The 23,550-nt window shown below is 37.7% G+C and overlaps 1 non-coding gene across 1 annotated transcript; it reads left to right on the top strand.

The window, feature by feature from the left end:
- The first annotated feature begins 6,340 nt into the window (after positions 1-6,340).
- Positions 6,341-6,444, top strand: LOC148550686 (small nucleolar RNA R71). Its single transcript, XR_015893905.1, has one exon. It is a non-coding gene; the product is annotated as a small nucleolar RNA R71 (small nucleolar RNA).
- The last annotated feature ends 17,106 nt before the right edge of the window (positions 6,445-23,550 follow it).

The raw sequence follows: 23,550 nt of genomic DNA, 5'->3' as shown, positions 1-23,550 counted from the left end.
AGTAAAGAAGGATGTCGTTAACACATGGTCTAGACTACATGTGAAAAGTTTATCAAAGGTAATATAGCAAGTGCATATGATGGCAATTAAATGCAAGATGTTTATTGGCATGCTGGCAAAGGCATGAGTAGCATAGATCAAGCATTCAATGTCCAAGTTAGATTACCAAGCCTTTCAAACTAATAATCTGTTTGTATTGACAATTATATTTAATGAATAAAATATAAAAGGAGTTTTGTGAAAAATAGGCATTAGAGTAGAAGAATCGAATATTTTAAATATGCACAATGCCATACGGACTTTTTCACAAACTCTTAGCATGCATGGTAAATATGATGTTGAAAGTATGAACTTGAACATGCAAGCAACCCTATGAAAGGTAATATATAATTGTCAAAAAAAATTTTAATAATCCACAAGCAAAATATAGACACTAATGACCCAAAGTAATTTTCTAACACCAATTAAAGGAATAAAAAAAAAGAAAGAAAAGAAAATATAGATAATAAAAGTGAAAGAAAAAAAGAAAACATAAATAAAAATAATAAAGAAAAAGTAAAAAGTAAAGAAAGAAAGAAAAGAACCTTGATAATGGATGAGGAAAATAAGGAAGAAGAAGGTAAAAAGTGAGAAAGAATAAGGAAGGAAGAAGGAAGAAGAAAGAAATAATAAGGGAAAAGAAAAATAAGAATTTGGGGAAGAAAAGATATGATATTTGGATGATCTGGATAAGTTGTGCGCCGCATCTGACGCGGACGCGTGAGTCACGCGATCGCGTGGTGTGTGATATCTGTCAAGTGACGCGGACGCGTGGGTCACGCACTCGCGTGACTTGATTTATGTGAATGGTGCGAGGGCAGCCATGCGTTCGCGCAACTCTCTGTTTCAAACTCAATTTGCCAAAATTTTGGGTGACGCGTTCACGTGGTTGACGCGATCGCGTGAATGGCCATATTTTGAAAACGATGCGGCCGCGTGGGGCACGCGGTTGCGTGTTAGGGCTGGTGCTTCCAGCATCATTCCAGCCCAACTCCATCATAACTTGTTGCCATACACCTCTTTTACGTCAAATTTTTGGGGCACGCGTTCGCGTGGGTGATGCGGATGCGTGGGAGGCTCTTTTGAAGAATGACGCGGACGCGTCATTGACGCGGACGCGTCATTGACGCGGTCGCGTGGGCATGGTTGTGCCTAAGGCGCGCCTCCAGCCACGCTTTCGCGTGACTTTTTGTTTACTTTTCTTTTCTTCCTAATGCACTTGTGACGCGGACGCGTCAGCGACGCTGCTGCGTCGCGTGCATTTTTTTTTTGAAATGCAGAATGCTAATGCAAACGTGAATGCAGACTATATGCAGTAATTATAAGAAGAGTCATTAACACCATGAAGAGAGAAATAAAGTGAATTAAATCTACTGAAACGGAACGATCATACCATGGTGGGTTGTCTCCCACCTAGCACTTTACTTTTACGTCCTTAAGTTGGACGCTCGTTAGGCTCATTCTGCTTCTATTGGTGGGTCTTCCAAGAGGAAAACCTCTAGTTCTTTGTTATTCTTCATCTTCACATCGTGATAAAGCTTCAGGCGATGTCCATTGACCTTTAAGAATTTGGAGCTAGAAGGATGACGTAGGTGGAAAACTCCGTATGCCTCTGCCTTTTCTACTCTGTATGGACCTTCCCATCTTGATCTCAGTTTGCCTGGCATAAGCCTTAGTCTGGAGTTATAAAGAAGAACTAACTCCCCTGGTCTGAATGCTCTCCTTTTTATGTGCTTGTCATGGACAGCCTTCATCTTTTCTTTGTATCTCCTGGAGTTGTCATATGCTTCTAGGCAAAGATTCTCCAGTTCTGCTAGTTGCAGCTTCCTTTCAGCACCAGCTTTCTCAAGATTCATGTTGCACTCCCTCACAACCCAGAAAGCCTTATGTTCTACCTCCACTGGAAGGTGGCAAGCCTTTCTGTATACTAAGCGGAAGGGGCTCATCCCAATGAGTGTCTTGTATGCTGTTTTATATGCCTAGAGTGCATCTTGTAGCCTGGCACTCTAGTCCTTCCTATGAGGTTTTACTATCTTCTCCAGAATACGCTTTATCTCTCTGTTAGAGACTTCTGCTTGCCCATTGGTCTGGGAATGGTAAGCTGTTGCTACTTTGTGAATTATCCCATGCCTCTTCAGTAATCCTGTTAGTCTCCTGTTACAAAAGTGGGTGCCTTGATCGCTCACAATTGCTCGTGGTGATCCAAAGCGGCAAATAATATGATTTTTAACAAAAGAAACAATAGTGTTAGCATCATCAGTATGGGTAGGAATTGCTTTCACCCATTTAGAAACATAATCTACAGTTAACAGTATATAAAAATAACCATTAGAATTTAGAAATGGACCCATGAAGTCAATGCCCCAAACATCAAAAATTTCACAAAAAAGCATAATCTGTTGAGGCATCTCATCCCTCTTGGATATATTACCAAATCTTTGGCATGGGGAACAGGATTTACAAAATTCAGCAGCGTCTTTAAAAAGAGTAGGCCACTAGAATCCATAGTCTAGAATTTTTCTAGCTGTTCCTTGAGAGCCAACATGTTCTCCACTCTCAGATAAGTGGCAGGCCTCTAAAATGGACTGGAATTCTGATTGAGGCACACACCGTTTAATTACCTAGTCAGCACCACACCTCCACAAATATGGATCATCCCATATAAAATATTTAGACTCGCTTTTCAGCTTGTCTCTTTGATGCTTAGTGAAATTTGGAGGAAAAGTGTGGCTAACTAGATAATTAGCTACAGGTGCATACCAAGGAACTACTTCAGATACTGCATGTAAGCTATCAAATGGAAAATTATTATTTATAGGAGTGGAATCATCCTTAATGTGCTGAAGGCGACTCAAGTGGTTTGCCACTAAATTCTGGTTACCACTTCTATCCTTGATTTCTAAATTAAATTCTTGTAGCAGCAGTATCCAACGTATTAGTCTTGGTTTGGACTCCTTTTTAGCTAATAGATATTTTAGAGCTGCGTGGTCTAAGTACACTACTACCTTAGTACCAAGTAAATAGGCTCAGAATTTATCCAGAGCAAAAAAAATAGAAAGAATATCTTTTTCAGTAGTAGTAGTATAATTAGATTGAGCAGCATCTAAAGTTTTAGATGCATAAGCGATTACAAAAGGATTCTTACCTTCGCGCTGAGCCAGCGCCGCTCCTACTAAATGGTTGGAAGCGTCACACATAATTTCAAATGGTTGGCTCCAGTCTGGTCCTCTTACAATTGGAGAGCTTGAGTCAGAGCGATCTTCAGCTTATCAAATGCCTGCATACAATCCTCGCTGAACTCGAACTCAATATCTTTCTGCAGCAATCTGGATAAAGGCAATGCTACCTTACTGAAGTCCTTAATGAATCTCCTGTAAAAACCTGTGTGGCCAAGGAACGAACGGACTTCCCTCACGGAGGAGGGGTAAGGCAAACTAGAAATAACATCCACCTTTACTGGATCTACAGAAATGCCAGTATTAGATACAACATGTCCTAGTACAATTTCTTGTTTTACCATAAAGTGACATTTTTTAAAATTTAACACAAGGTTTGTACTAACACATCTGTCTAATACTTTAGATAAACTATCCAAGCAAAGGCTAAATGAATCACCATATATGCTAAAATCATCCATAAAAACTTTCATACAGTTCTCAATAAGATCTAAAAAGGTACTCATCATACATCTTTGGAAAGTAGCAGGTGCATTACACAAGCCAAAAGGCATTCTTTTATAAGCATATGTTCCAAAGGGACATGTAAAAGTGGTCTTCTCCTGATCTTCAGGAGCTATATGAATTTGAAAGTATCCTGTATAATCATCTAAAAAACAATAATGAGATTTACCTGATAGGCGATCAAGCATTTGATCAATGAATGGCAAGGGGTAATGATCCTTGCGAGTGGCTTGGTTGAGACGCCTATAGTCAATGCAAACTCTCCATGAATTCTGCACTCTATTTGTCAGGAGCTCTCTATGCTCATTCTTTATTGTTGTGACTCCAGACATCTTGGGCACTACTTGTACTGGGCTGACCCATTCACTGTCTGATATGGGGTAAATGATATCTGCTTCAAGTAGCCTGGTCACTTCCTTCTTAACAACTTCTAAGATGGTGGGATTCAATCTTCTTTGAGGCTGACAGACAGGCTTTGCTCCCTCTTCTAAGAATATTCTATGCTCACAAATTTGGGGGCTGATGCCTACTATATCCGCCAAGCTCCATCCAATTGCTTTCTTATGTTTTCTTAGCACATTAAGCAGTTGCTCTTCTTGTTGAGAGGTGAGTTCCTTTGCAATGATAACTGGAAACTTCTGCTTGTCCTCAAGGTAAGCATACTTGAGGTGTGGATGGAGGGCTTTAATTCTAATTTCTGCTCATAGCTAGGCTCTGGATCATCGGGGTTGGTGATAATGGTAAAGGGTCTTCATTATGTTCAGAGGATGTCCCCACACTTGGACCTTACTCCATGTGCTTCTCTTCCATTTCTTCTTGGTGAAATTCAGCTACAGTTTCATCAATAATGTCACATTGGAAGATAGAATGATCTTCTGGAGGGTGCTTCATAGCTTCATTTAAACTGAAACTCACTGTTCTGCCATCTATCTCAAATGAGTAAGTTCTTGAGAATGCATCCAGCTTGAACTTTGAAGTTTTCAGGAATGGTCTTCCAAGCAGGATTGATGATGGTCTTCCTGAGTCATTAGGGGGCATTTCCAGGATATAGAAGTCAATGGGAAATGTGAGCCCCTTAATGCTCACTAATACATCTTCAGCAATTCCAACTACTGTAATAATGCTTTTATCTGCTAACACAAAACGAGCAGCCGACCTTTTTAAGGGAGGGAGCCTCAAAGTATCATATATAGACAAAGGCATTATACTAACACACGCTCCTAAGTCACACATGCAGTTAGAAAATATTACACCTCCAATGGTACAGTTAACCATACATGGACCTGGATCACTACATTTTTCAGGTATACCCCCATTAAAGCAGATATAGAACTACCTAAAGGAATAGTTTCTAATTCATTAATTTTATCTTTATGTATGCACAAATCCTTTAGAAACTTTTCATATTTAGGTACTTGTTAAATAACATCAAAAAGGGGAACAGTTACCTCGACCTTTTTGAATATTTCTACCATTTTGGGATCAAGTTCCATCTGCTTTCTGGATTTCTTTGCAAGGTGTGAAAATGGGATAGGGGTGGTATTACTTGCAGCTTCTGCATCCTTTGATGTTTCATTATGTGGTTGAGCTGCTTCTTCTTCAACTATATTTTGCACATCCTCTTCTTCTTCAGCATCTTCCACTTCCACTACATCCTCAGCTGGGACGTGTTCTGGTGAGCTTGGCTCCTCATAATTCCTCTCTTGTAATGTGGTTCCGGACCTTAAAGTGATGGCATTGATGCCACCCTTTGGATTAGGTAGGGGTTGAGAAGGGATCCCACTGGAGCTTGAAGGTTGATTGGTGGAATTTGGCGATGAATCTAACCGGGATATGAGAGCTTGTAAAATGGCAGTCATATCGTTTAAAGTAGAGTTCAGCTACGTCTGCATGTCTTGTTGCCCTTGTGCAAGAGAACGGAGCATCTCGTCCTTTGATGAGGAATTGGAGTAAGTGATCTGAGGAACCTGCTGTTGGTTTTGCTGGGGTCCTTGGGGCTGTCTTAGGTGAGGTGCTCTGTAAGGTTGGTTCTGATTCTGCTGTCTGTTGTTATTATTGTTATTCCACCTCTGGTTTCCATTGTTATCTCTACCTCCTCTGTTATAGTTGTCCCTCCAACCTTGGTTGGAGTTGTCTTGCCATCCTTGGTTATAGTTTCCATCTTGGTTGTAGTTGCCACCTTGTTAATTGTATCCTTGATTTGGGCGGTCATAGAAGTTATGAGTGGCTGCCACAGTGTTGTCTTCCTGTTGGAGCTGCGGATATTCATCAGTATAATGACTATAATCAGCAACCAACTGTTGGCTTTGCTGTGGTAGGGAAGGCTGAGCTTTATGTGTTTGTTGTTGGTTTAGCTGCATCTGTTTCAGTAGGTTGGTCATTTCACATATACTCTGTGTAAGACCAGTAGTTTCAACGCTAGAGGAGATCTCTGCAACAGCTTTTGAGTGGCTACACCTCTGTGATTTCTAGTTGACTCAGCTAAGTCGCTGATCAATTGCCATGCTTCATCTGCGGTCCTGTACTTTTTCAGAGAACCATTACTAGCACCATCCAGTGTAGTCTTATCCTGGGGGTTCATGCCTTGAGTGAAGTAGCTGATCAATACCAGTCTATCAATTATGTGATGGGGGCATGCATCCAGTAGATTGTTGAAGCGCTCCCAGTATTCATAGAGAGTCTCAGATTCGCCCTGAGAAATCATTGAAATCTCTTTCCTCAATCTATCAGTAACTTCAGCTGGAAAGTATTGTTCCAAAATTTCTCTTCTAAGCGTATCCCAGTTAGTAACAGTCGATTCAGGTTGGGTGTAGTACCATTCTCTCGCTTTTCCCTCAAGAGAAAACGGGAAAGCGGTTAACAGAATGGAGGTTTCATCTGCACCATGACGCCTAACAGTAGAACAGGCTGTCTGGAAATCCCTAAGGTGCTTGATAGGCTCTTAAGCAGGTAAGCCATGAAATTTGGGCATCAAATTGATTAGTGCAGTCTTCAGTTCAAAATCTGCAGCCAGATTTGGATGACGCACTTGATATGGCTGCAGTGTAAAATCTGGGGCTCCAGCTTCCTGGAGAGTAATCCTCGTAGGTACTGCCATGTTACCTGCACGTGAATCAACTGAATCAGTAGTAAATGAGCTTGTCTCGCTCTCAGATGGCGGTTCAGATTCGCCCTCAGATGAGACTGGTGAATCAATAACAATCACTTCACCACCCTCAGAAGCTAACCGACGTCGAGCTCGCCTAATACGTGAAAGAGTTCTTTCAATTTCCGGATCAAAAGTGGCTAAGCTTGGATCAGGCAATGAACGCGTCATTCAATGAGAAAGACATATAGCTCATGGTAACAAAATAAAGATAAAATATGCAAATAAAATAAAATATGTACACTAATTAATAATCTAGCACACTATTGCAACTCCCCGGCAACGGCGCCAAAAATTGATGGTGGCGGAAGCTGACCAGTTATGAAATTAATAAACAAAATGCGTTGCAAGTACAGTTCTCAACCAGCTAAGATCCGCCTTCTCAATTTAAAAAGGGTTGTCACAAAATTTAGAATTAAAAATACTGGGAGTATGAGTCCCAGGTCGTCTCCCAACGAGTTGCAGGAAAGAGTGCTAATTTATTAATTAGAAATTTTTCAGAAGGTTTGAATTGGATAATGAGTAATTAAAATGATTGTGAATTAAAGTAAGAATTATTATTAATAAAAAAAAGCCTTGACTAGGGAATTGATTAATCGGAAGTTCTATCCTTGTTGGAATCTTCTCAAGTGTAATGTAAAGCGGTTGTTGTTTTCACTTAGTTAACCCTTACTAAACAAAGGTAGGTCAAGTGGACTAATTAACTTGATTCCTCGGTCCTAGTCAACTCCTATGGAAAGACTAGCTTTAGAGGGATCCAAATCAATCAGCAATCCTAATTTCCAATCAACTGCTGAGTTTGATAACTCAAGTGTTACCAATTACTTAACCAAAGCAAAAAGAGAGAAGATCTACTCGAATAAAAATGCCTTCAGATTGGAAGCAGCAGTAACATAAATAAAAGAAAGAAATCTTAGATCTGAAATACCTAAAATTATATTAAATAAAGAAATCAACTCTAACATGAAGTTCATAAGCCAAATTGAAAAGATAAATAACAATTAAAGTAATAGAATAAATAAAAGTAGAAAATAAATTAAAGGAACATTTAACCTGGAATGAAGAGAAGTAGCCTAATCATAATAGAAATCCTAAATCCTAAATCCTAAGAGAGAGGAGAGAGCCTCTCTCTCTAGAAACTACATCTAAACCTAAAATATTGTGAATTATGGAGTTATTTCTATTGATGAATGGATTCTCCCACTTTATAGCCTCTAATCTGTGCTTTTTGGGCCAAAAACTGGGCCAAAAATAGCCCAGAAATTGCTGGTTGCGAAATCTGCCACGCTGGTTTTTTGTCACTGCAATGTGTCCGCATGAATCACACGTGCGCATCACCTATATGTACTAATACTATGGTAAATTATATATCATTTCGAAGCTCCGGATGTTAGCTTTCCAACACAACTAAAACCGCATCATTTGGACCTTTGTAGCTCAAGTTATGACCATTTGAGTGCGAGAGGGTTAGGTTGGACAGCTTAGCAATTTCTTCAACTTCTTGTGTTCCTTCCATTTTTGCATGCTTCCTTTCCATCCTCTGAGCCATTCCTGCCCTGTAAACTCTGAAATCACTTAACACACATATCATGGCATCGAATGGTAATAAGAGAGGATTAAACATAGCAAATTTAAAGCCCAAAGAAGCATGCTTTCAATCATAGCACAAAATCCGGAAGGAAAAAGTAAAACCATGCAATTAGTATGAATAAATGAGTGAAGAGTTGATAAAAACCACTCAATTGAGCACAAGATAAACCATAAAATAGTAGTTTATCAATCTCCCCACACTTAAACATTAGCATGTCCTCATGCTAAGCTCAAGAGAAGCTATAAGAGAGTGAAGAGGAATGGTAGAATGTATGAAATGCAACCTATATATGTGAATGCAACTACATGCAAAATATTTCTACCTACTTGGTTAAAAGTAAACAAATCTTCTAAGAACAGATATGAACTGGATTCCACTAATTTAAATCATAAAAATGAAGTACAAATAAACTTGCAGAAGAAAATAGCTTATGAAAGCCGGGAACAAAGAATCGAGCATCGAACCCTCACCGGAAGTGTATACAATCTAATCACTCAAGTGTTTAAGGTTCGACTCTCTCAATTCTCTACTAACCTTGCTTTCTAAGGCTTGCTCTTCATCTAACAATCAACATAAATTTAATACACAGATACACATATCAAGAGGTCTTTTAAGGGTTGTAATTGGGTTAGGGTCAAGGTAGGATTGTATTTGGCCAGGTGGACTAAAATCTGAATCCTTAATTAACTTAAACTTTCCACCTAACTTTAGACAATCCATGTAATCATAAATCTACATCTAACTATCCATTAGCCATGTTTTCCACATATTCATGCATCCTGATTTGAGTACAGTACATATGCATTGCTTTCACCATTTACTTTGGGGCATTTTGTCCCCTTTTACTTATTTGCTCTTTTTTCTTTTCTTTTTTTTTCTCACTTCTTTTATGTATATATTTATTTATTTATTTTTCTCAATGCATATGATTAAATTATTGAATGCATGAACATGTCCTAAACTTTTCTTTCACATTTTCATAAAGAAGTTTAACATACTTAATTTCCAAAACCAAACGTTTCCAAACCCAATTTCCCCACACTTAATTCATGAGTACTCTCACTAGTCTAAGCTAACCAAGGATTCAAATGAAGGACATTATTGTTTTTCGCTTAGAGTTAGTGATGAGCTAAAGTAAAGAACAAAGGGGTATAATAGGCTCAAAATTGGTTTTCAAGGGATAATGAAAGGTAAGGCCATATGGGTATGTAAGCTCAGTGAAACAAAGGCCTAAATCATATAAGTGCATGTATACATCAAACCATGGAAATATAGAATTAAGCAAGACAAAGATCACAATTTTAGAGAGAAAAACACACACCAAAAATAAAATATTGGTTGATAAAATGCAACCAATCAATTAGGCTCAAAATCTCACTGGTTTTGTGTGTTCGAGCTCTAAACCATGTTCCATAATAAAATTTCTTCAAACAAGTTTTTCAAAAAGTTTAATTCAAATTAATGAAATGCTATAAAAAGTTTCCTGAAAAAAAGAAAATATCACTTTAACCAAGTGGTGGTAAAATATGCACAAAATCAAACAAATATACAATCAAACATGCAAATGCAATAATGAACAAACAAAGAAAATAAAACATTGGTGTTGAAAAGAAGGTAACTAACCCCTGGAAGTTGGTATCGACCTCCCTACACTTAAAGATTGCACTGTCCTCGGTGCATGCTAAAATGTGCGAGTGGACGGGTTGCTCCAACTGACGCTTTTCTTCCAGAGAATGTGCAGATGGACTTGTCTGTCTCCCCATGTAAACGTCTTCTATTTTCCTTCGTCGGTGGCCAGCCTGAAAGAAGAGGAAAGAGAAGAAAAAGTAACCCATAAATAAAGATAAGAAAATAAATAAAGTCTAGGTGGGTTAATGCCAAATAATGAGGGTCTCAATTACATGGTAGCTACAACATGCAAGTGAGAAAACAATAGAAGCACATGGCATACCAGTGGTGCAAAATTTTCAACAAAGGGGAGGAGTATGGGTAATGAAAGACAATATAAACTCATGTCAATGCAAAAGGAATACAAGTATCATAAAAGATTGGCAGTGACAAATAAAAAATATCATCCGACAGTGTAAAACAAGTCACTAAGCACCAAAATAATACCAGAAAAGATACAACAGTTGAAAAAGAACGTTTAACACCAATGGAAAAATAATAAATTTAGAGAAGAAAATAAAAATATGCACAAAATTAAAATGTAATGAATGAAAGTATGCAAATAAATTAAGTAAAATAGGATGAAAGTGAAGAAGGATGAGAAGTTAAAGAGATGAAGTAAGACAGAAAGAAGAAAGAAGAAAAGATAGAAGAAATTAGGATTAGAAAAGAAAAGATACGATAAGTGGCGTTGATCTAGATAAGCTGTGTGGTGCAGGCGACGCGGACGCGTGAGGCACGTGTTCGCGTAGTTGGCGCTATTTTCAAGTGATGCGTACGCGTGGGTGATGCATACATGTGATAGGGTTTGTGCTTCTAGCACCATTCCAGCCCCACTCCATCATAACTCTCTGCCATACACCGCTTTACGTCGATTTTGCAGGGTCACGCGTGCGCGTGGGTGACGCATACGCGTGGGAGGTTGATTTTTCAAATGACGCAGACGCGTTAGGGACATGTTCACGTGGGCGTGTTTGTGCCTAAGGCACGCCTCCAGCCACGCTCACGCGTGACTTTCTGTTTTTTTTTTTCTTTGCTTTGCATGCACACATGACGCGGACGCGTCAGCGACGCTTGCGTGTCGCGTGCGAATTTTTTTTTATGCAGTATGCAGAATTCAAAATGCAGAATGCAGATGACTATACAAAAATTATGAATGAACATGAATGAAAATAAAATAAAATAAAACTAAGAACAAAAAGGAAAGAATATACCATGGTGGGTTGTCCTTAAGTTGGACGTTTGGTGAGCTCCTTATTATGGTGGCTTGTGCTTGAACTCATCCAGGAATCCCCACCAATGTTTGTAATTCCAATGGTCTCCGGGATCCCAAACTAGGCGTATAAAGCCTTCAAGCAAGTCAAAGCAAGTGACAAGGGCCCAAGAGTGTTGATTGCCAGAATGAATTCCAGGGTCCCAAACCTTGCTTTTGCACCCGTCTGCTTGTTGACCATCTTTGTTCCAACCGGGTGGTAAGCAATTTAAATTCTCACTGAGGCATCCAAACAGCTTCCTAGATCCATTCAATTGAGAATTGTACCAACCTTTGTACTTCAATTTGGAGCATGCAACCATATTGAACCTTGCATGACATTTCCTACCACTAACCATCTCCCTCTTACTCTTAAAGCCATAAAGAGCTCTAAGCTGCCCATCCGTCCCAAGCAAAGCATATTCAAGTGGGCCAATTAATCTTAGAGATGAGATATTTACCCACTTGAATGAAGGGATGGATGGTGATGGCTTTGGGGGAGAGGTCTCCAACAACTTTGGCAAGGTGATTTCCAGCTCTATTCCCTTGAGCTCTTCCTCTTGGTAGCTTTCTTCCAATTCGATCTCCTCTTCATTGTTCACCAAGGGCATGGGAGGTTGTGCTTCTTCTTCTTTAATCTCCATGTCAAGTCCAATGGGAGAGGATTCTAATGTAGATAAGAATTTCTCAATGATTGAATCCATCTCTTGGTCATCCCTTTCAAAGTCTTTAACCATGATATGCCTTGGAGGTTGTACACCCTCATTAACAACAAAGTCAAACTCCTTAGAAGGGGGTTCTATAACTTAAGGTTCCCATGGACGTTCTGCATCTCCTAAGTCCTCGACCACTTCTTCCTCTTCAACGGTTACGGCTTCCTCTAATTGTTCCAATACAAAGTCATGCACTATCCACCGGAGCTTCTAGCTTCTCCTTCATGCTGCGTTCTTCAGTAGATTCTCCACATGAAGCCATGGGGGTTCCTTGAATGTCCGAACGTCGGGAAGGTAATCGATTGATCGCTTGCTCCAGTTGGTGAAGGGTTGCATGAAATTTTTCCACTGTTTCCTTGAGACGCTCCTGTGATTCTCGGGTCGATGGATATGGACATGGTGTATATTGAGGTGGTGGTTCTTGGGAGTAATTGGGTTGGAATTGGGGTGGCTCCATGTATGGTTCATACAGTTCATAGGGTGGTTGGTATGGTGGATATAGGTTAGGGTCATATGGAGGTGAATGGTAGAAAGGGGCTTGTGAGTTTGGTGGTTCAAAGGTATGTTAGGGAGGTGGTTCATAAGCATATGGTGGGGCTTGTTGGTAACTACAAGGGGGTCCACCATAGTCATCATCTTGGTATGCACCTCGGAATGGCTCTTGACCATAGCAAACTGGTAGAGGTTGGTTGTCACGAAGAGGTCCACCGTAACTATTGTCTTGGCATGCATTGTAGAGTGGTCATTGTCCAGGGTATCTTGGAAAGTGTTGTTGCCGAAAGGGTTAATCAGATCCTCATGGCTCCTTCCATCTTTGATTGTTTTGACCTTGATGCATGTTCCTGTTATAGCTTCCATTCCTTTCAACAACATTAGAACCAAACTCAAAGCGACGGGGGTGAGAACTCATAGTAGCTAAAAAAAATTAAAAAGCAAAAATAAAAGCAAATAAACAAGCAAAATAAAATATTTATAATAACCAATAATAAGGCACACAGTTGCAATTCCTGGCAATGGCACCAAAAATTGATGGTGGCAGAAGTTGACTAGTTAAGAGATTAATAAACGAAATACGTTGCAAGTACAGTTCTCAACAAGCTAAGATCTGCCTTCTCAATTTAAAAAGGGTTGTCACAAAATTTAGAATTAAAAATACTGGGAGTATGAGTCCCAGGTCGTCTCCCAACAAGTTCTAATTAAGAGTACTAATTTATTAATTAGAAATTTTCCAGAAGGTTTGAATTGGATAATGAGTAATTAAAATGATTGTAAATTAAAGTAAGAATTATTATTAATAAAAAAAAGCCTTGACTGGGGAATTGATTAATCAGAAGTTCTATCCTTGTTGGAATCTTCTCAAGTGTAATATAAAGCGGTTGTTGTTTTCACTTAGTTAACCCTTACTGAGTAAAGGAAAGTCAAGTGATTGAACTTATTCTTACCCACAGGTCCTAGTCCTTTCCCTTGGAAAAGTCTAGCGTTAGTAGATACAGAATTAGCCAACAATGTTCAGTTTAACTAAGCACTTGAGCATTCCAACTCAAGTGTCTCCTCTTAATCAACCCCCATGTCAAGTAGAATTTCTACTCCATTGACATGGAATTAACACTCATAAAAATATAAGAAGACATAATTAAATAAAATAAAATAGAGACTTAAAATTAATTAAAAATAAAAATAACTCTCTATATTAATAAATTCAAAATGCAACATACTTATTTGAATAGGGTCAATGATCAACTAAAAAGAGTAAAGGAATAAGGAAACGAACTAAAGTGATGTCTTCACGGAGGTAATGATTCTTCAGCATCCAAAAATCCAAAGCAAAAGCATAAACTACTAATGTAAAGCTAATCTAGATTCAGATCTAAAACTAAAGTAATCCTAATCTCAATGTATCTGAATGTGTGTGGATGCGTGTTGAGTCTCTGCATGTTCCCTAGGTTTAGTCTGTGTTTCTGGGCCAAAAACTGGGTTAAAACGCGGCCCAAAATCGTCTCCAGCGTATTCTGTAATTTCTGCAGATCGCGCAGGTCACGCGTACGCGTCGTCCACGCGTTCGCGTCATTTAGCAATTTTCCTTGTCACGCGTTTGCGTCGTTCACACGTTTGTGTCATTCGTGCAGACTCCAATCCACGCGTTTGCGTCACGCACGCGTTCGCATCGTTGCGATTTCTTCATTTCGCGTGCTCGCGTGAGCCATGCGCTCGCGTCAGTGTTCGCTGGTCATCTCCTTAGTTTCTTGTGTTCCTTCCATTTTTACAAGCTTTCTCTCCATTTTCTAAGCCATTCTTGCCCTATGAAGCCTGAAACACTTAACACACAGATCACGGCATCGAATGGGATAAAGGAGAATTAAAATACATAGTTAAAAGATCTCTAAGAAGCAAGTTTTTAACCATTGAGTAATTTTGGGAAGGAATTGTAATATCATGCTAATCATATGAATAAGTGGGTAAAGACTTGATAAAACCACTCAATTAAACACAATATAAATCATAAAATAATGGTTTATCAGTGCGCACACGGGTGTGCGCATGCACAGGTGAATTTTTTTTTTTGGAAAAGATCATGTGTGCGTGTGCACACAGGTCCGTGCGCTTGCACAGGAACAAAATTGGGCAGGGGTTCATGTGCACAGGCTGTGCCAGCGCTGCGAACAGAAGGCATAACAATTAGTGTGCGTGCGCACAAGTCGGTGCGCACGCACAGGACGCCAAAAATAGAAGTTGTGTGCGCACGCACAGATGCCCTATTTTTCAAAAAATTTTTCTTTCAAAATCTAAGGTACCAAGCCTTAGCTCAATCAAAACTCAACACCAAAACATGCAAGAACCCATAAATTCATGATCCAAACCAAAATTAACCTATCAAATCTTAAAATTAAACTAATCATAAGCTAACCAATCAAACAAAAATGCAATTAAGGCAAATTATAAACAAAGAGAAGGGTTGAAACAATGTTACCATGGTGGGATGTCTCTCACCTAGAACTTTTATTTAGAGTCCTTAAGTTGGACTTTATTGAGAAGCTCTCATCCAAGCTTGTATTCTCCAAGGCAATTGAGATTCCCAAGCTTGTACACCCAAATTTTCTTGTGAGTTCCTTTCATTCTATCTAGGTAACAAGCAATTGAAATTCCCAATTCCTACACACAATAGCAACAAAACTCACAATGCAATGGGTGAGAATTCATAGAATAAAAAAAAAATAAAAACCAAAGGTAATGAGAACAAACAAAATGAACTCTTAAAACTAGCAAAAACAAGCAATCAATCAAAAACAACTAATCACCTATTCACATATTAACATATTCACATATTCACATATTAACATATTCACATTAACCAAAAGCAAGCAGCATATGTACAATCAACCAAAAATAAGCTATTCACAATATTTACATATGCACAATAGCCAAGAATACAACACCATTGCAACTCCCCGGCAACAGCGCCAATTTGATGAGTGAGAATTTATCGTTGATCTAGAATTGATCAAAATAAGAATCACTTCGTTAATAGTATAGTCCAAACCAACAATAAACTCTCACAATCAAAGTTTAAATCCTAAAGATGTCACAATTCAAAACAAATATATTAACTGAGAGTATTTAAACGCCTGGGTCGTCTTCCCTATGAGTTGTAATGAAATGTTCTTATTATTGGTTATGGGAAATTTTTGGGGGTTTTGGTTGAAAAATGCAAGAAATATAAATGGCAATAAATGAAACAAGCATGAAATTAAATGGAAAGCAAGTAAAAGTGATGCAAATGGAAATTAGATGATAAAAAAGACTCTTGGTAAGAAGTGGGTAATTAAGGATTCCGATCCTAGTTGTGGACTACAAACATAGTAATTGTGTGTGAATTAATCCCAATTAGTCAACCCTACATCGAGGATAAGTCAAAAGGGCGTAATTGATTCTAATCCCTAAGTCCTAGTCAACACTAGTGGGTCACTGATGCGTGAGCATCTTTCCTATCTTTTCCTAGTGAATTTGTATCTAATTTGTTGAGTTTAATAAAGAATTAATTATATTTTAGCCAATATGGATGCTACTTTGAGTCTTTTGTAATTTTGTTTATTTTATGTAGCATTCGGTGGAATTTGATGGAGTTTCTGCAGCACAAGAATCAAATTGGGTAATTAGAGTTTTTGTTGCATATAATCCTTTTATTTTTGGGTAATTAGAGTTTTTGTGGCATATAAACTGGAATTTGATCATGCAGCTTCTAATTGAAATTAATTGACCAAGGAATTGGTAGTTAATGAATTTTAGAGGAGACTAGAAAGGTCTAAGGAATTAGGGTCTAGTCACATATAGTTTGCCATAAATAAATCCTACATGATTAAAATAGTTAGTAAGAAAAGTTAATCCAGAAAAATAGATAACTCTGAAACCTTAATTGTCTTCTCCATATTTTATTCCCAACTTATTTACTTTACTATTTTATTTTCTGAACGATTGTTTAATGCTCTTTGAACACTCAAACACTCTTTTCTGTTTGTCTAACTAAGCCAATCAATCAATCATTGTTGCTTAGTCCTTCAATCCTCGTGGGATCGACCCTCACTCACCTGAAGTATTACTTGGTACGACCCGGTGCACTTGCCGGTTAGTCTGTGGTTATAAAATACCGTATTAAGTTTTTGGCGCCGTTGTTGGGGATTGACTGTGATTGACAACTACTCGCTGTTTGATTGCTTAGATTAGATAATTTTTCTTTTAATTAAATTTTTTTATTATTTTAATTTTAATTTTTTATTTTTTCGTTTCCTTTATATTTTTTTTCCTCCTTTCCGTTCGTTTCCCATCCCCGTACCCCCTGTTTTCTTTTTTTTTCTTACTTCCTTTTAATTTTTCTTATTTAAATCCCGTCCATTCTTTCTTTTTATTTTCATTTTTTATTTTGTTTTTTCTTTTTATTATTTTTTTAACTTTCTATATTTTATTAGTTTTATTTTATTTTTATTTTTCTTCTTTAAAAAAAATTTATTTGCATCTCGTATTATTTTTCTTTAATTTCTAAAAATAAGTTTGGTGTTACCCAGTTAATTTTATTTTAATATTTTTCCTGTTAATTTTTGAAAATTTTTTATTTTAGTTATTATTTTCAAATTTTTTTATTTATTTATTTAGTATTTTTATTTTATTTCTTTACACAGGTTACCTCACAGGGACTTCTCTACACTCTGACGTAGAGAGTCCATCTTTTCTTGTCTTCTGTTTGTGTATGCGCAGGAACAGAGACAAAGAAAATCTCTTAGACTTTGATCATAAACCTTAAAGAACTTTCAGGCGGCGTTTACAACAAGCAAGACTTTACAAGGCTGCAGAGTCCACTATGGATAATAATAATGCTGTCAATGCCAATATGGCAAATCCGAATGGAGATGATCAACAAAGGAGAGTGCTTGGCTCTTATTCTGCCCCTACTGCGGATCTTTATGAAAAAAGTATCGTGGTGCCTCCTATAGCTGCAAACAACTTTGAGTTGAAGCCACAATTGGTCACCCTGGTGTAACAAAATTGTCAGTATCATGGACTTCCTCATGAAGATCCAAATCAATTTATATCTGATTTTCTGCAAATTTGTGATACTGTGAAGACAAATAGAGTGAATCCTGAGGTGTTCAGACTCATGCTTTTCCCGTTTGCTCTGAGGGATAAAGCAAAGCTATGGCTAGATTCCCAACCAAAGGAGAGTCTGAATACTTGGGAAAAGGTTGTTACTGAATTTCTCACTAAATTTTTCCCACCAAAGAAGCTGACTAAGCTTAGGTTGGAGGTTCAGACCTTTAGGCAGGAGGGTGAAACTCTTTATGAAGCTTGGGAGAGATACAAGCTACTGACTAGGCAATGCCCTCCGGACATGTTCTCCAAATGGACCCAACTAGATATCTTTTATGAAGGCTTGGGTGAGATGTCCAAGATGAGCTTAGATACTTCTACAGGCGGTTCATTGCACAAGAGAAGACACCAGAGGAGACTATTGAGCTTATTGAATTGGTTGCTAGTAACCAATATTTATACTCATCTAACAGGAATCCTGTGAACTCTGAGACCTCTCAGAAGAGAGGCATGTTGGAAGTGGAAGCTGTTAATGCTCTTCTTGCTCAGAACAAGCTTATGTCTCAGCAAATAAATCTACTTACTCAGCAGATGGGTGGCATGCAAGTCTTAGCTATCAACACCCAAAATCCACCTCAAGAGGCCTCCTATGACATGGCAGGTAATTTTGTGCAAAATAATAATTATAATTATACTCAATTCCCTTCTGAACAGGTCAATTACATGTGGAGTGCTCCTAGAAATCCCAATAATGATCCCTATTCTCAGACCTACAATCAGGGGTGGAGAAATCACCCAAATTTTGGGTGGAGAAACCAACCTCAGAGACCTCAGAACTTCAACAATAATTCTCAAGACGGCTTCCAACAGAACAATTACAATAACCGCCAATTTCAGTCTTAGCAGGCAAACTCTAAATCCCAAGAAGATGCTAATTGGGAGATGATGAAGAGTTTTGTGCAGGAAACCAAAGCATCAATCAAGAATTTGGAGATTCAGATGGGTCAAATAGCCACAAGAGTTAATGAAATTGATCAGAGGACCACTAATAGCCTTCCTGGTAACACAATTCCAAATCCAAGAGAGGAATGCAAGGCTATCACCTTGATAGATGGACAAGTGGCAAGTATGGAAGCATAAGTTAGTGAGGAGCCCATTGAAAAAGAAGCTCCAGAGGAGAAGAAGGAAGAAGTAGAGCATGTCCCTCTAAAGCGTACAGACAACCCATTCCTAGACTCTCTTGACACTTATCCTACATTGCCAAAGGCTCTTGAGTACAAGCCTAAAATGCCATATCCTCAGAGACTTCAAAAGGAGATCAAGGACAAGAAGTTTTCAAAGTTCTTGGAAGTCTTCAGAAAGTTGCAAATCAATATTCTTTTTACTGAGGTTTTGGAGCAAATGCCTATTTATGTCAAGTTCATGAAGGAGTTGTTATCAAAGAAGAAGCCTTTAAAGGGAGATGAGACAGTGGTCTTGACTAAATAATGCAGTGCCATCATTCAGAATCACTTACCAAAGAAGATGCCAGATCCAGGGAGCTTTCAAATTCCATGCACCATTGGGAGCACAACCTTTGAGAAAGTGTTATGTGATTGATGATTAGACTTTTGTGTGGTTTAGAATGCACAAATAATGAAGTCTCGTTGTAAAATATAGTTTCTAAACCAACAATAGTCCTTTCATACAAAAATTTGGTTGTCACAAGTAACAAACCCCTAAATGTATAAACCGAAGTATTGAACCTCGGGTCATTCTCCCTAGGAATTGCAATGAAGTGTTCTTGTTATTGGTTATGGATTGTTTTGGGGTTTTTTGAGATATTAGACATGAAATGTAAATGGCAAAGGAAATAAACTAACAACTAAGAAAGCTCTTGGCAAGATATGAGAACTAGAAGTCATATCCTAGTTATCCTCCTCAATTGTGACCACAAATTGTTCATTGCTAACACTTAGTTAACCTCTACAATGGAGGAAAGTCAAGTGGATGAATTAACTTGATTCCATAAGTCCTAGCCAACTTCCAAGGGAAAGACTAGCTTTAGTGGTATCCAAATCAACTAGCAACTTCTAATTATCAATCAACAAAGGAATTAGATAACTCAAGCATCACTAATTACTCTACCTAGGCCAAGAGGAGCAAAATCTATACTAAAACTAAAATAGGCATTTCATCAAACACATAGAAGGCAATAAAAATAAACAACATGAATTGCAAGAATTAAAGAGAGATCTAACTAGAATAGCAAGAGATCAACAATAGAAAAGGAAAACAATTATGAAACAACAAAGAACTTACCAATTGCATTGAAGAAGAAATGTAGATCTACAAAAGAAAATTCATAAACCACAACTAACAATACAAAGGAATTACAAGAGAAGAAGAATATTACAACTACAAGAGAACAATTAAGGAAAGAAAAGGAAAATTAGAAGAGGAGAAGAAGTAGATCTAGATCTAAAACCTAATCCTAATTCTAGAGAGAAGTGAGAGCTTCTCTCTCTAGAAACTAACTCTAGCTACTTCTAAAACTTAAACTATGATTAATGATCAAAAGTATGTAAAGTATGTCAATTCCCCTTCAATCCTTGGCTTAAATAGCATCAGAAATGAGTTGGATTGGGCCCACAAGGCTTTAGAATTCGCTGGCCACGAATTTGTATTTAATGAATCACATGCAAATCGGTGCGTACGCGTACTATGCACGTGCATGCCCCTATCCGCGATGCAACTATGGCAAATATTATATCATTTTGAAGCCCCGGATGTTACCTTTTCAACTCAACTAGAACCAAATCATTTGAACCTCTGTAGCTCAAGTTATGGTTAATTAAGTGCGAAGAGGTCGGCTTGACAGCTTTTGCGATTCCTTCATTTCTTCATGAGTTCTCCATTTTTTTTCATGCTTTTCCTTCATTCCCTTGATCCAATCTTTGCCTCCTAAACCTGAAATCACTTAACAAACATATCAAGGCATCTAATGGAATCAAGGTGAATTAAGATTAAACAATTAAAGGCCTAAAAAGTATGTTTTCACTCTTAAGCACAATTAAAGGAGAATTTACAAAACCATGCTATTTCATTGAATAAATGTGGGAAAAGATGATAAAACCCTCTAAATTCAACACAAGATAAACCCTACAAATGGGGTTTATCAACCTCCCCACACTTAAACCAAGCATGTCCTCATACTTAAACCAAGAGAGAAATAAGGGGTATCAACATTTATTCAATGAAGTCTAACTAAATGCAATCTACCTATATGTAACTATCTATATGAATGGAATTACTTGGTCAAAATAAATCAATTCCCAAGAAGCATATATGCACAAGGGCTAAGGACTAGCAAGTCTAATCCATAATTGAATTGAGTTATTAAATATTTTTACAAACTTGCAAGAAAAGTGATGATTATAGGTGAAAACATGTAATTGAGCATTAAACCCTCACCGGATGTGTTTGCACTCTATTCGCTCAAGTGTTTAGGGTTGATTCTCTCAATTCTCCTCTAATCATGCTTTCCAAGATTTGTTTTTCATCTAACAATCAACATATATTCAATGCATGCATACAAGTATCATGAGGTCTTTTCATAGGTTGTAATGGGGCTAGGGTCAAGGTAAGGATGCATATTTGGTCAAGTGAGCTTAAAATTTGAATCTTTGATAAGCTTAAACTTCCCACCTAACTTATGACATCCTATACAATTTTAAAGCTAACCTAACTACCCATTTTTCTCACTTTTTCACATACTCATGGATTTCCTTTTTATTTCACAACACTTATGCATTGACCCTTATTGAGCTTTGCTTTGGGGCATTTTGTCCCCTTTTTATTTCTTTCTTTTTATTTGTTTCTTTCTTTTTCTATTTTTTTCTTTTCTTTTCTATACTCTTCTTTTTGTTTCTTTTTTTTTCTTTTGTTTTTCTCATTTTTTTCTTTCTTTCAAACTATATACAAGAACCTCAATACATAAGGTCTATATATTTTAATTAACACATGAGCATGTACCCAATTCCCAATATTCACAACAAAAATATAAAACTACCCTTTTATTCAATCAATGTCCCAAGGTTCCCACACTTGAATGATACACACACTAGCCTAAGCTAGTCAAAGATCCAAATAAAGGACATTTATTATTTTTTTCGCTTAAAGGCTTGTAATGTGCTAAAATTAAGAACAAAGTGGGTTAATCATAGGTTCAAAGTGGCTAACAATGGAAGATAAAAGGTAGGCTATTTGGGTAAGTGAGCTAGATTAAATGATGGCCTCAATCATATAAATGCATGAATACACAAAATAATGGACATAAAGAATCAAACAAATCAAAGATCACAATCATAGAAAGAGAATAATGCATACAAGAAGAAAAAGTAGGAGGCTATATAATGTAACCACACCATTAGGCTTAAGTCTCACTTGCTTGTGTTCTTAGCTCAAAAATCATGTTCCAATATATATATATATATATTTCAAGCAAGTTTTATGAAAAGTTTTCACTCAAATCAATTGAAGTGCCCTATAGATAATTTTCTTGAAAAATCTCATTATTTTGACTAAGCTTATTATATATACACATGCAAAAATAAGAAAATGAAAGTGAAAATCCTAAAAACCTAAAATGAAATGAAAAAGTGTTGAGATTAAGAACTTGTCACCCAAAATTGCCGATCGGTCGGACGACCTCCCCACACTTAAAAGTTTGCACCGTCCTCGGTGCACTCAAAGATGAGCAAGGGGGTACGGCGACTCTCCGGATTGCTACCTTCAGCTGGTAGATCAACCGATTGCTGCGCGTTCTTTCTTCTGCTTTCATTTTTGCTTACGGTGCATCATTCATGAAAAACAAAAATATAACACCATAAGATGAGAAAACAAAAGCAAGGAAGCATACATTGTTGGAATGAGGTACTAATCACTAGAATTGAGTGAGTGAATTAGTGTGACATTAATGACAAATAAGTGTGTGAATTCTAAATTACGCGCGATTTAGAACACACATTAGCATAAAAGCTATGTCACTAAAGAAGCATGCACTTTACTCATTCTAGTATGCTTGAGATGCTTTAAGTGAACTTGTAAGGTAAAACAAGCATTAAAGAAGCATGAAGGCATTCAAGCTATAAGCATATGGATGCATATGATCGTGAAATACAATGCATTAAGGTGAATGCACACCAACCAATGTCAAGAGATTTCCTAATCAAAGAATAGGGTTCAAATCACATGGTGGCCAAATCATGCAATTCAAGAAGAGTTACAAGCTCGAAGGCAATTCTCATCACTTGGTATTCTTAAAAGGTAAGCATGAAAAACTCAAAACCAAGTAGCAAAATATAAGCTCAACAATAGAATCCAACAAAGACTATAAACATAATGATGTTAAGATAACATCCCGTTTGTACTCAGCAGCAATTAATGGTAAACAAGATTAACAATCCAACACTTACAATGAAAAAGAGAAAAAGAAATGGAAAATTAAACTAAATAAGTAATCAACTAACTAACTAACTAATTAGTTAACTAAAATAAATGGTTATCAATGGTGTTTGGGAGTGTTGGATGAGGGGTAGAAGAAGGGAAGAAGAAAGGAGAAGGAAAGAAATAGAAAGAGGAGAAGAAAAGAGATGTGTTGAAGGAAGGACATTCGCGCGTACGCGTGCATGGCGCGCGCGCGCGGATGCTGGTGCAATGGACACGATGTGTACGCGTACATGGCGCGTGCGCGGGGATGACTTATTTCGAGAGTGACGCGTACGCATCTTTTGCGCGTACGCGCGAGTTGGTTTGTGCGAAAGGCACAATGCTAGCGCAGCATTTGCACAACTCTCGGGTTTTTGGCTTAGGGCTGGAATTTTTCAATCCACACGTACGCGTAC

Source organism: Arachis ipaensis, chromosome B7 (genome assembly GCF_059453495.1).
Source record: "Arachis ipaensis isolate K30076 ecotype BB chromosome B7, ASM5945349v1, whole genome shotgun sequence".
NCBI lineage: Eukaryota > Viridiplantae > Streptophyta > Magnoliopsida > Fabales > Fabaceae > Arachis > Arachis ipaensis.
Note: the sequence above shows the minus strand (reverse complement) of the source record. Positions and strands in the feature narration are given on the sequence as shown.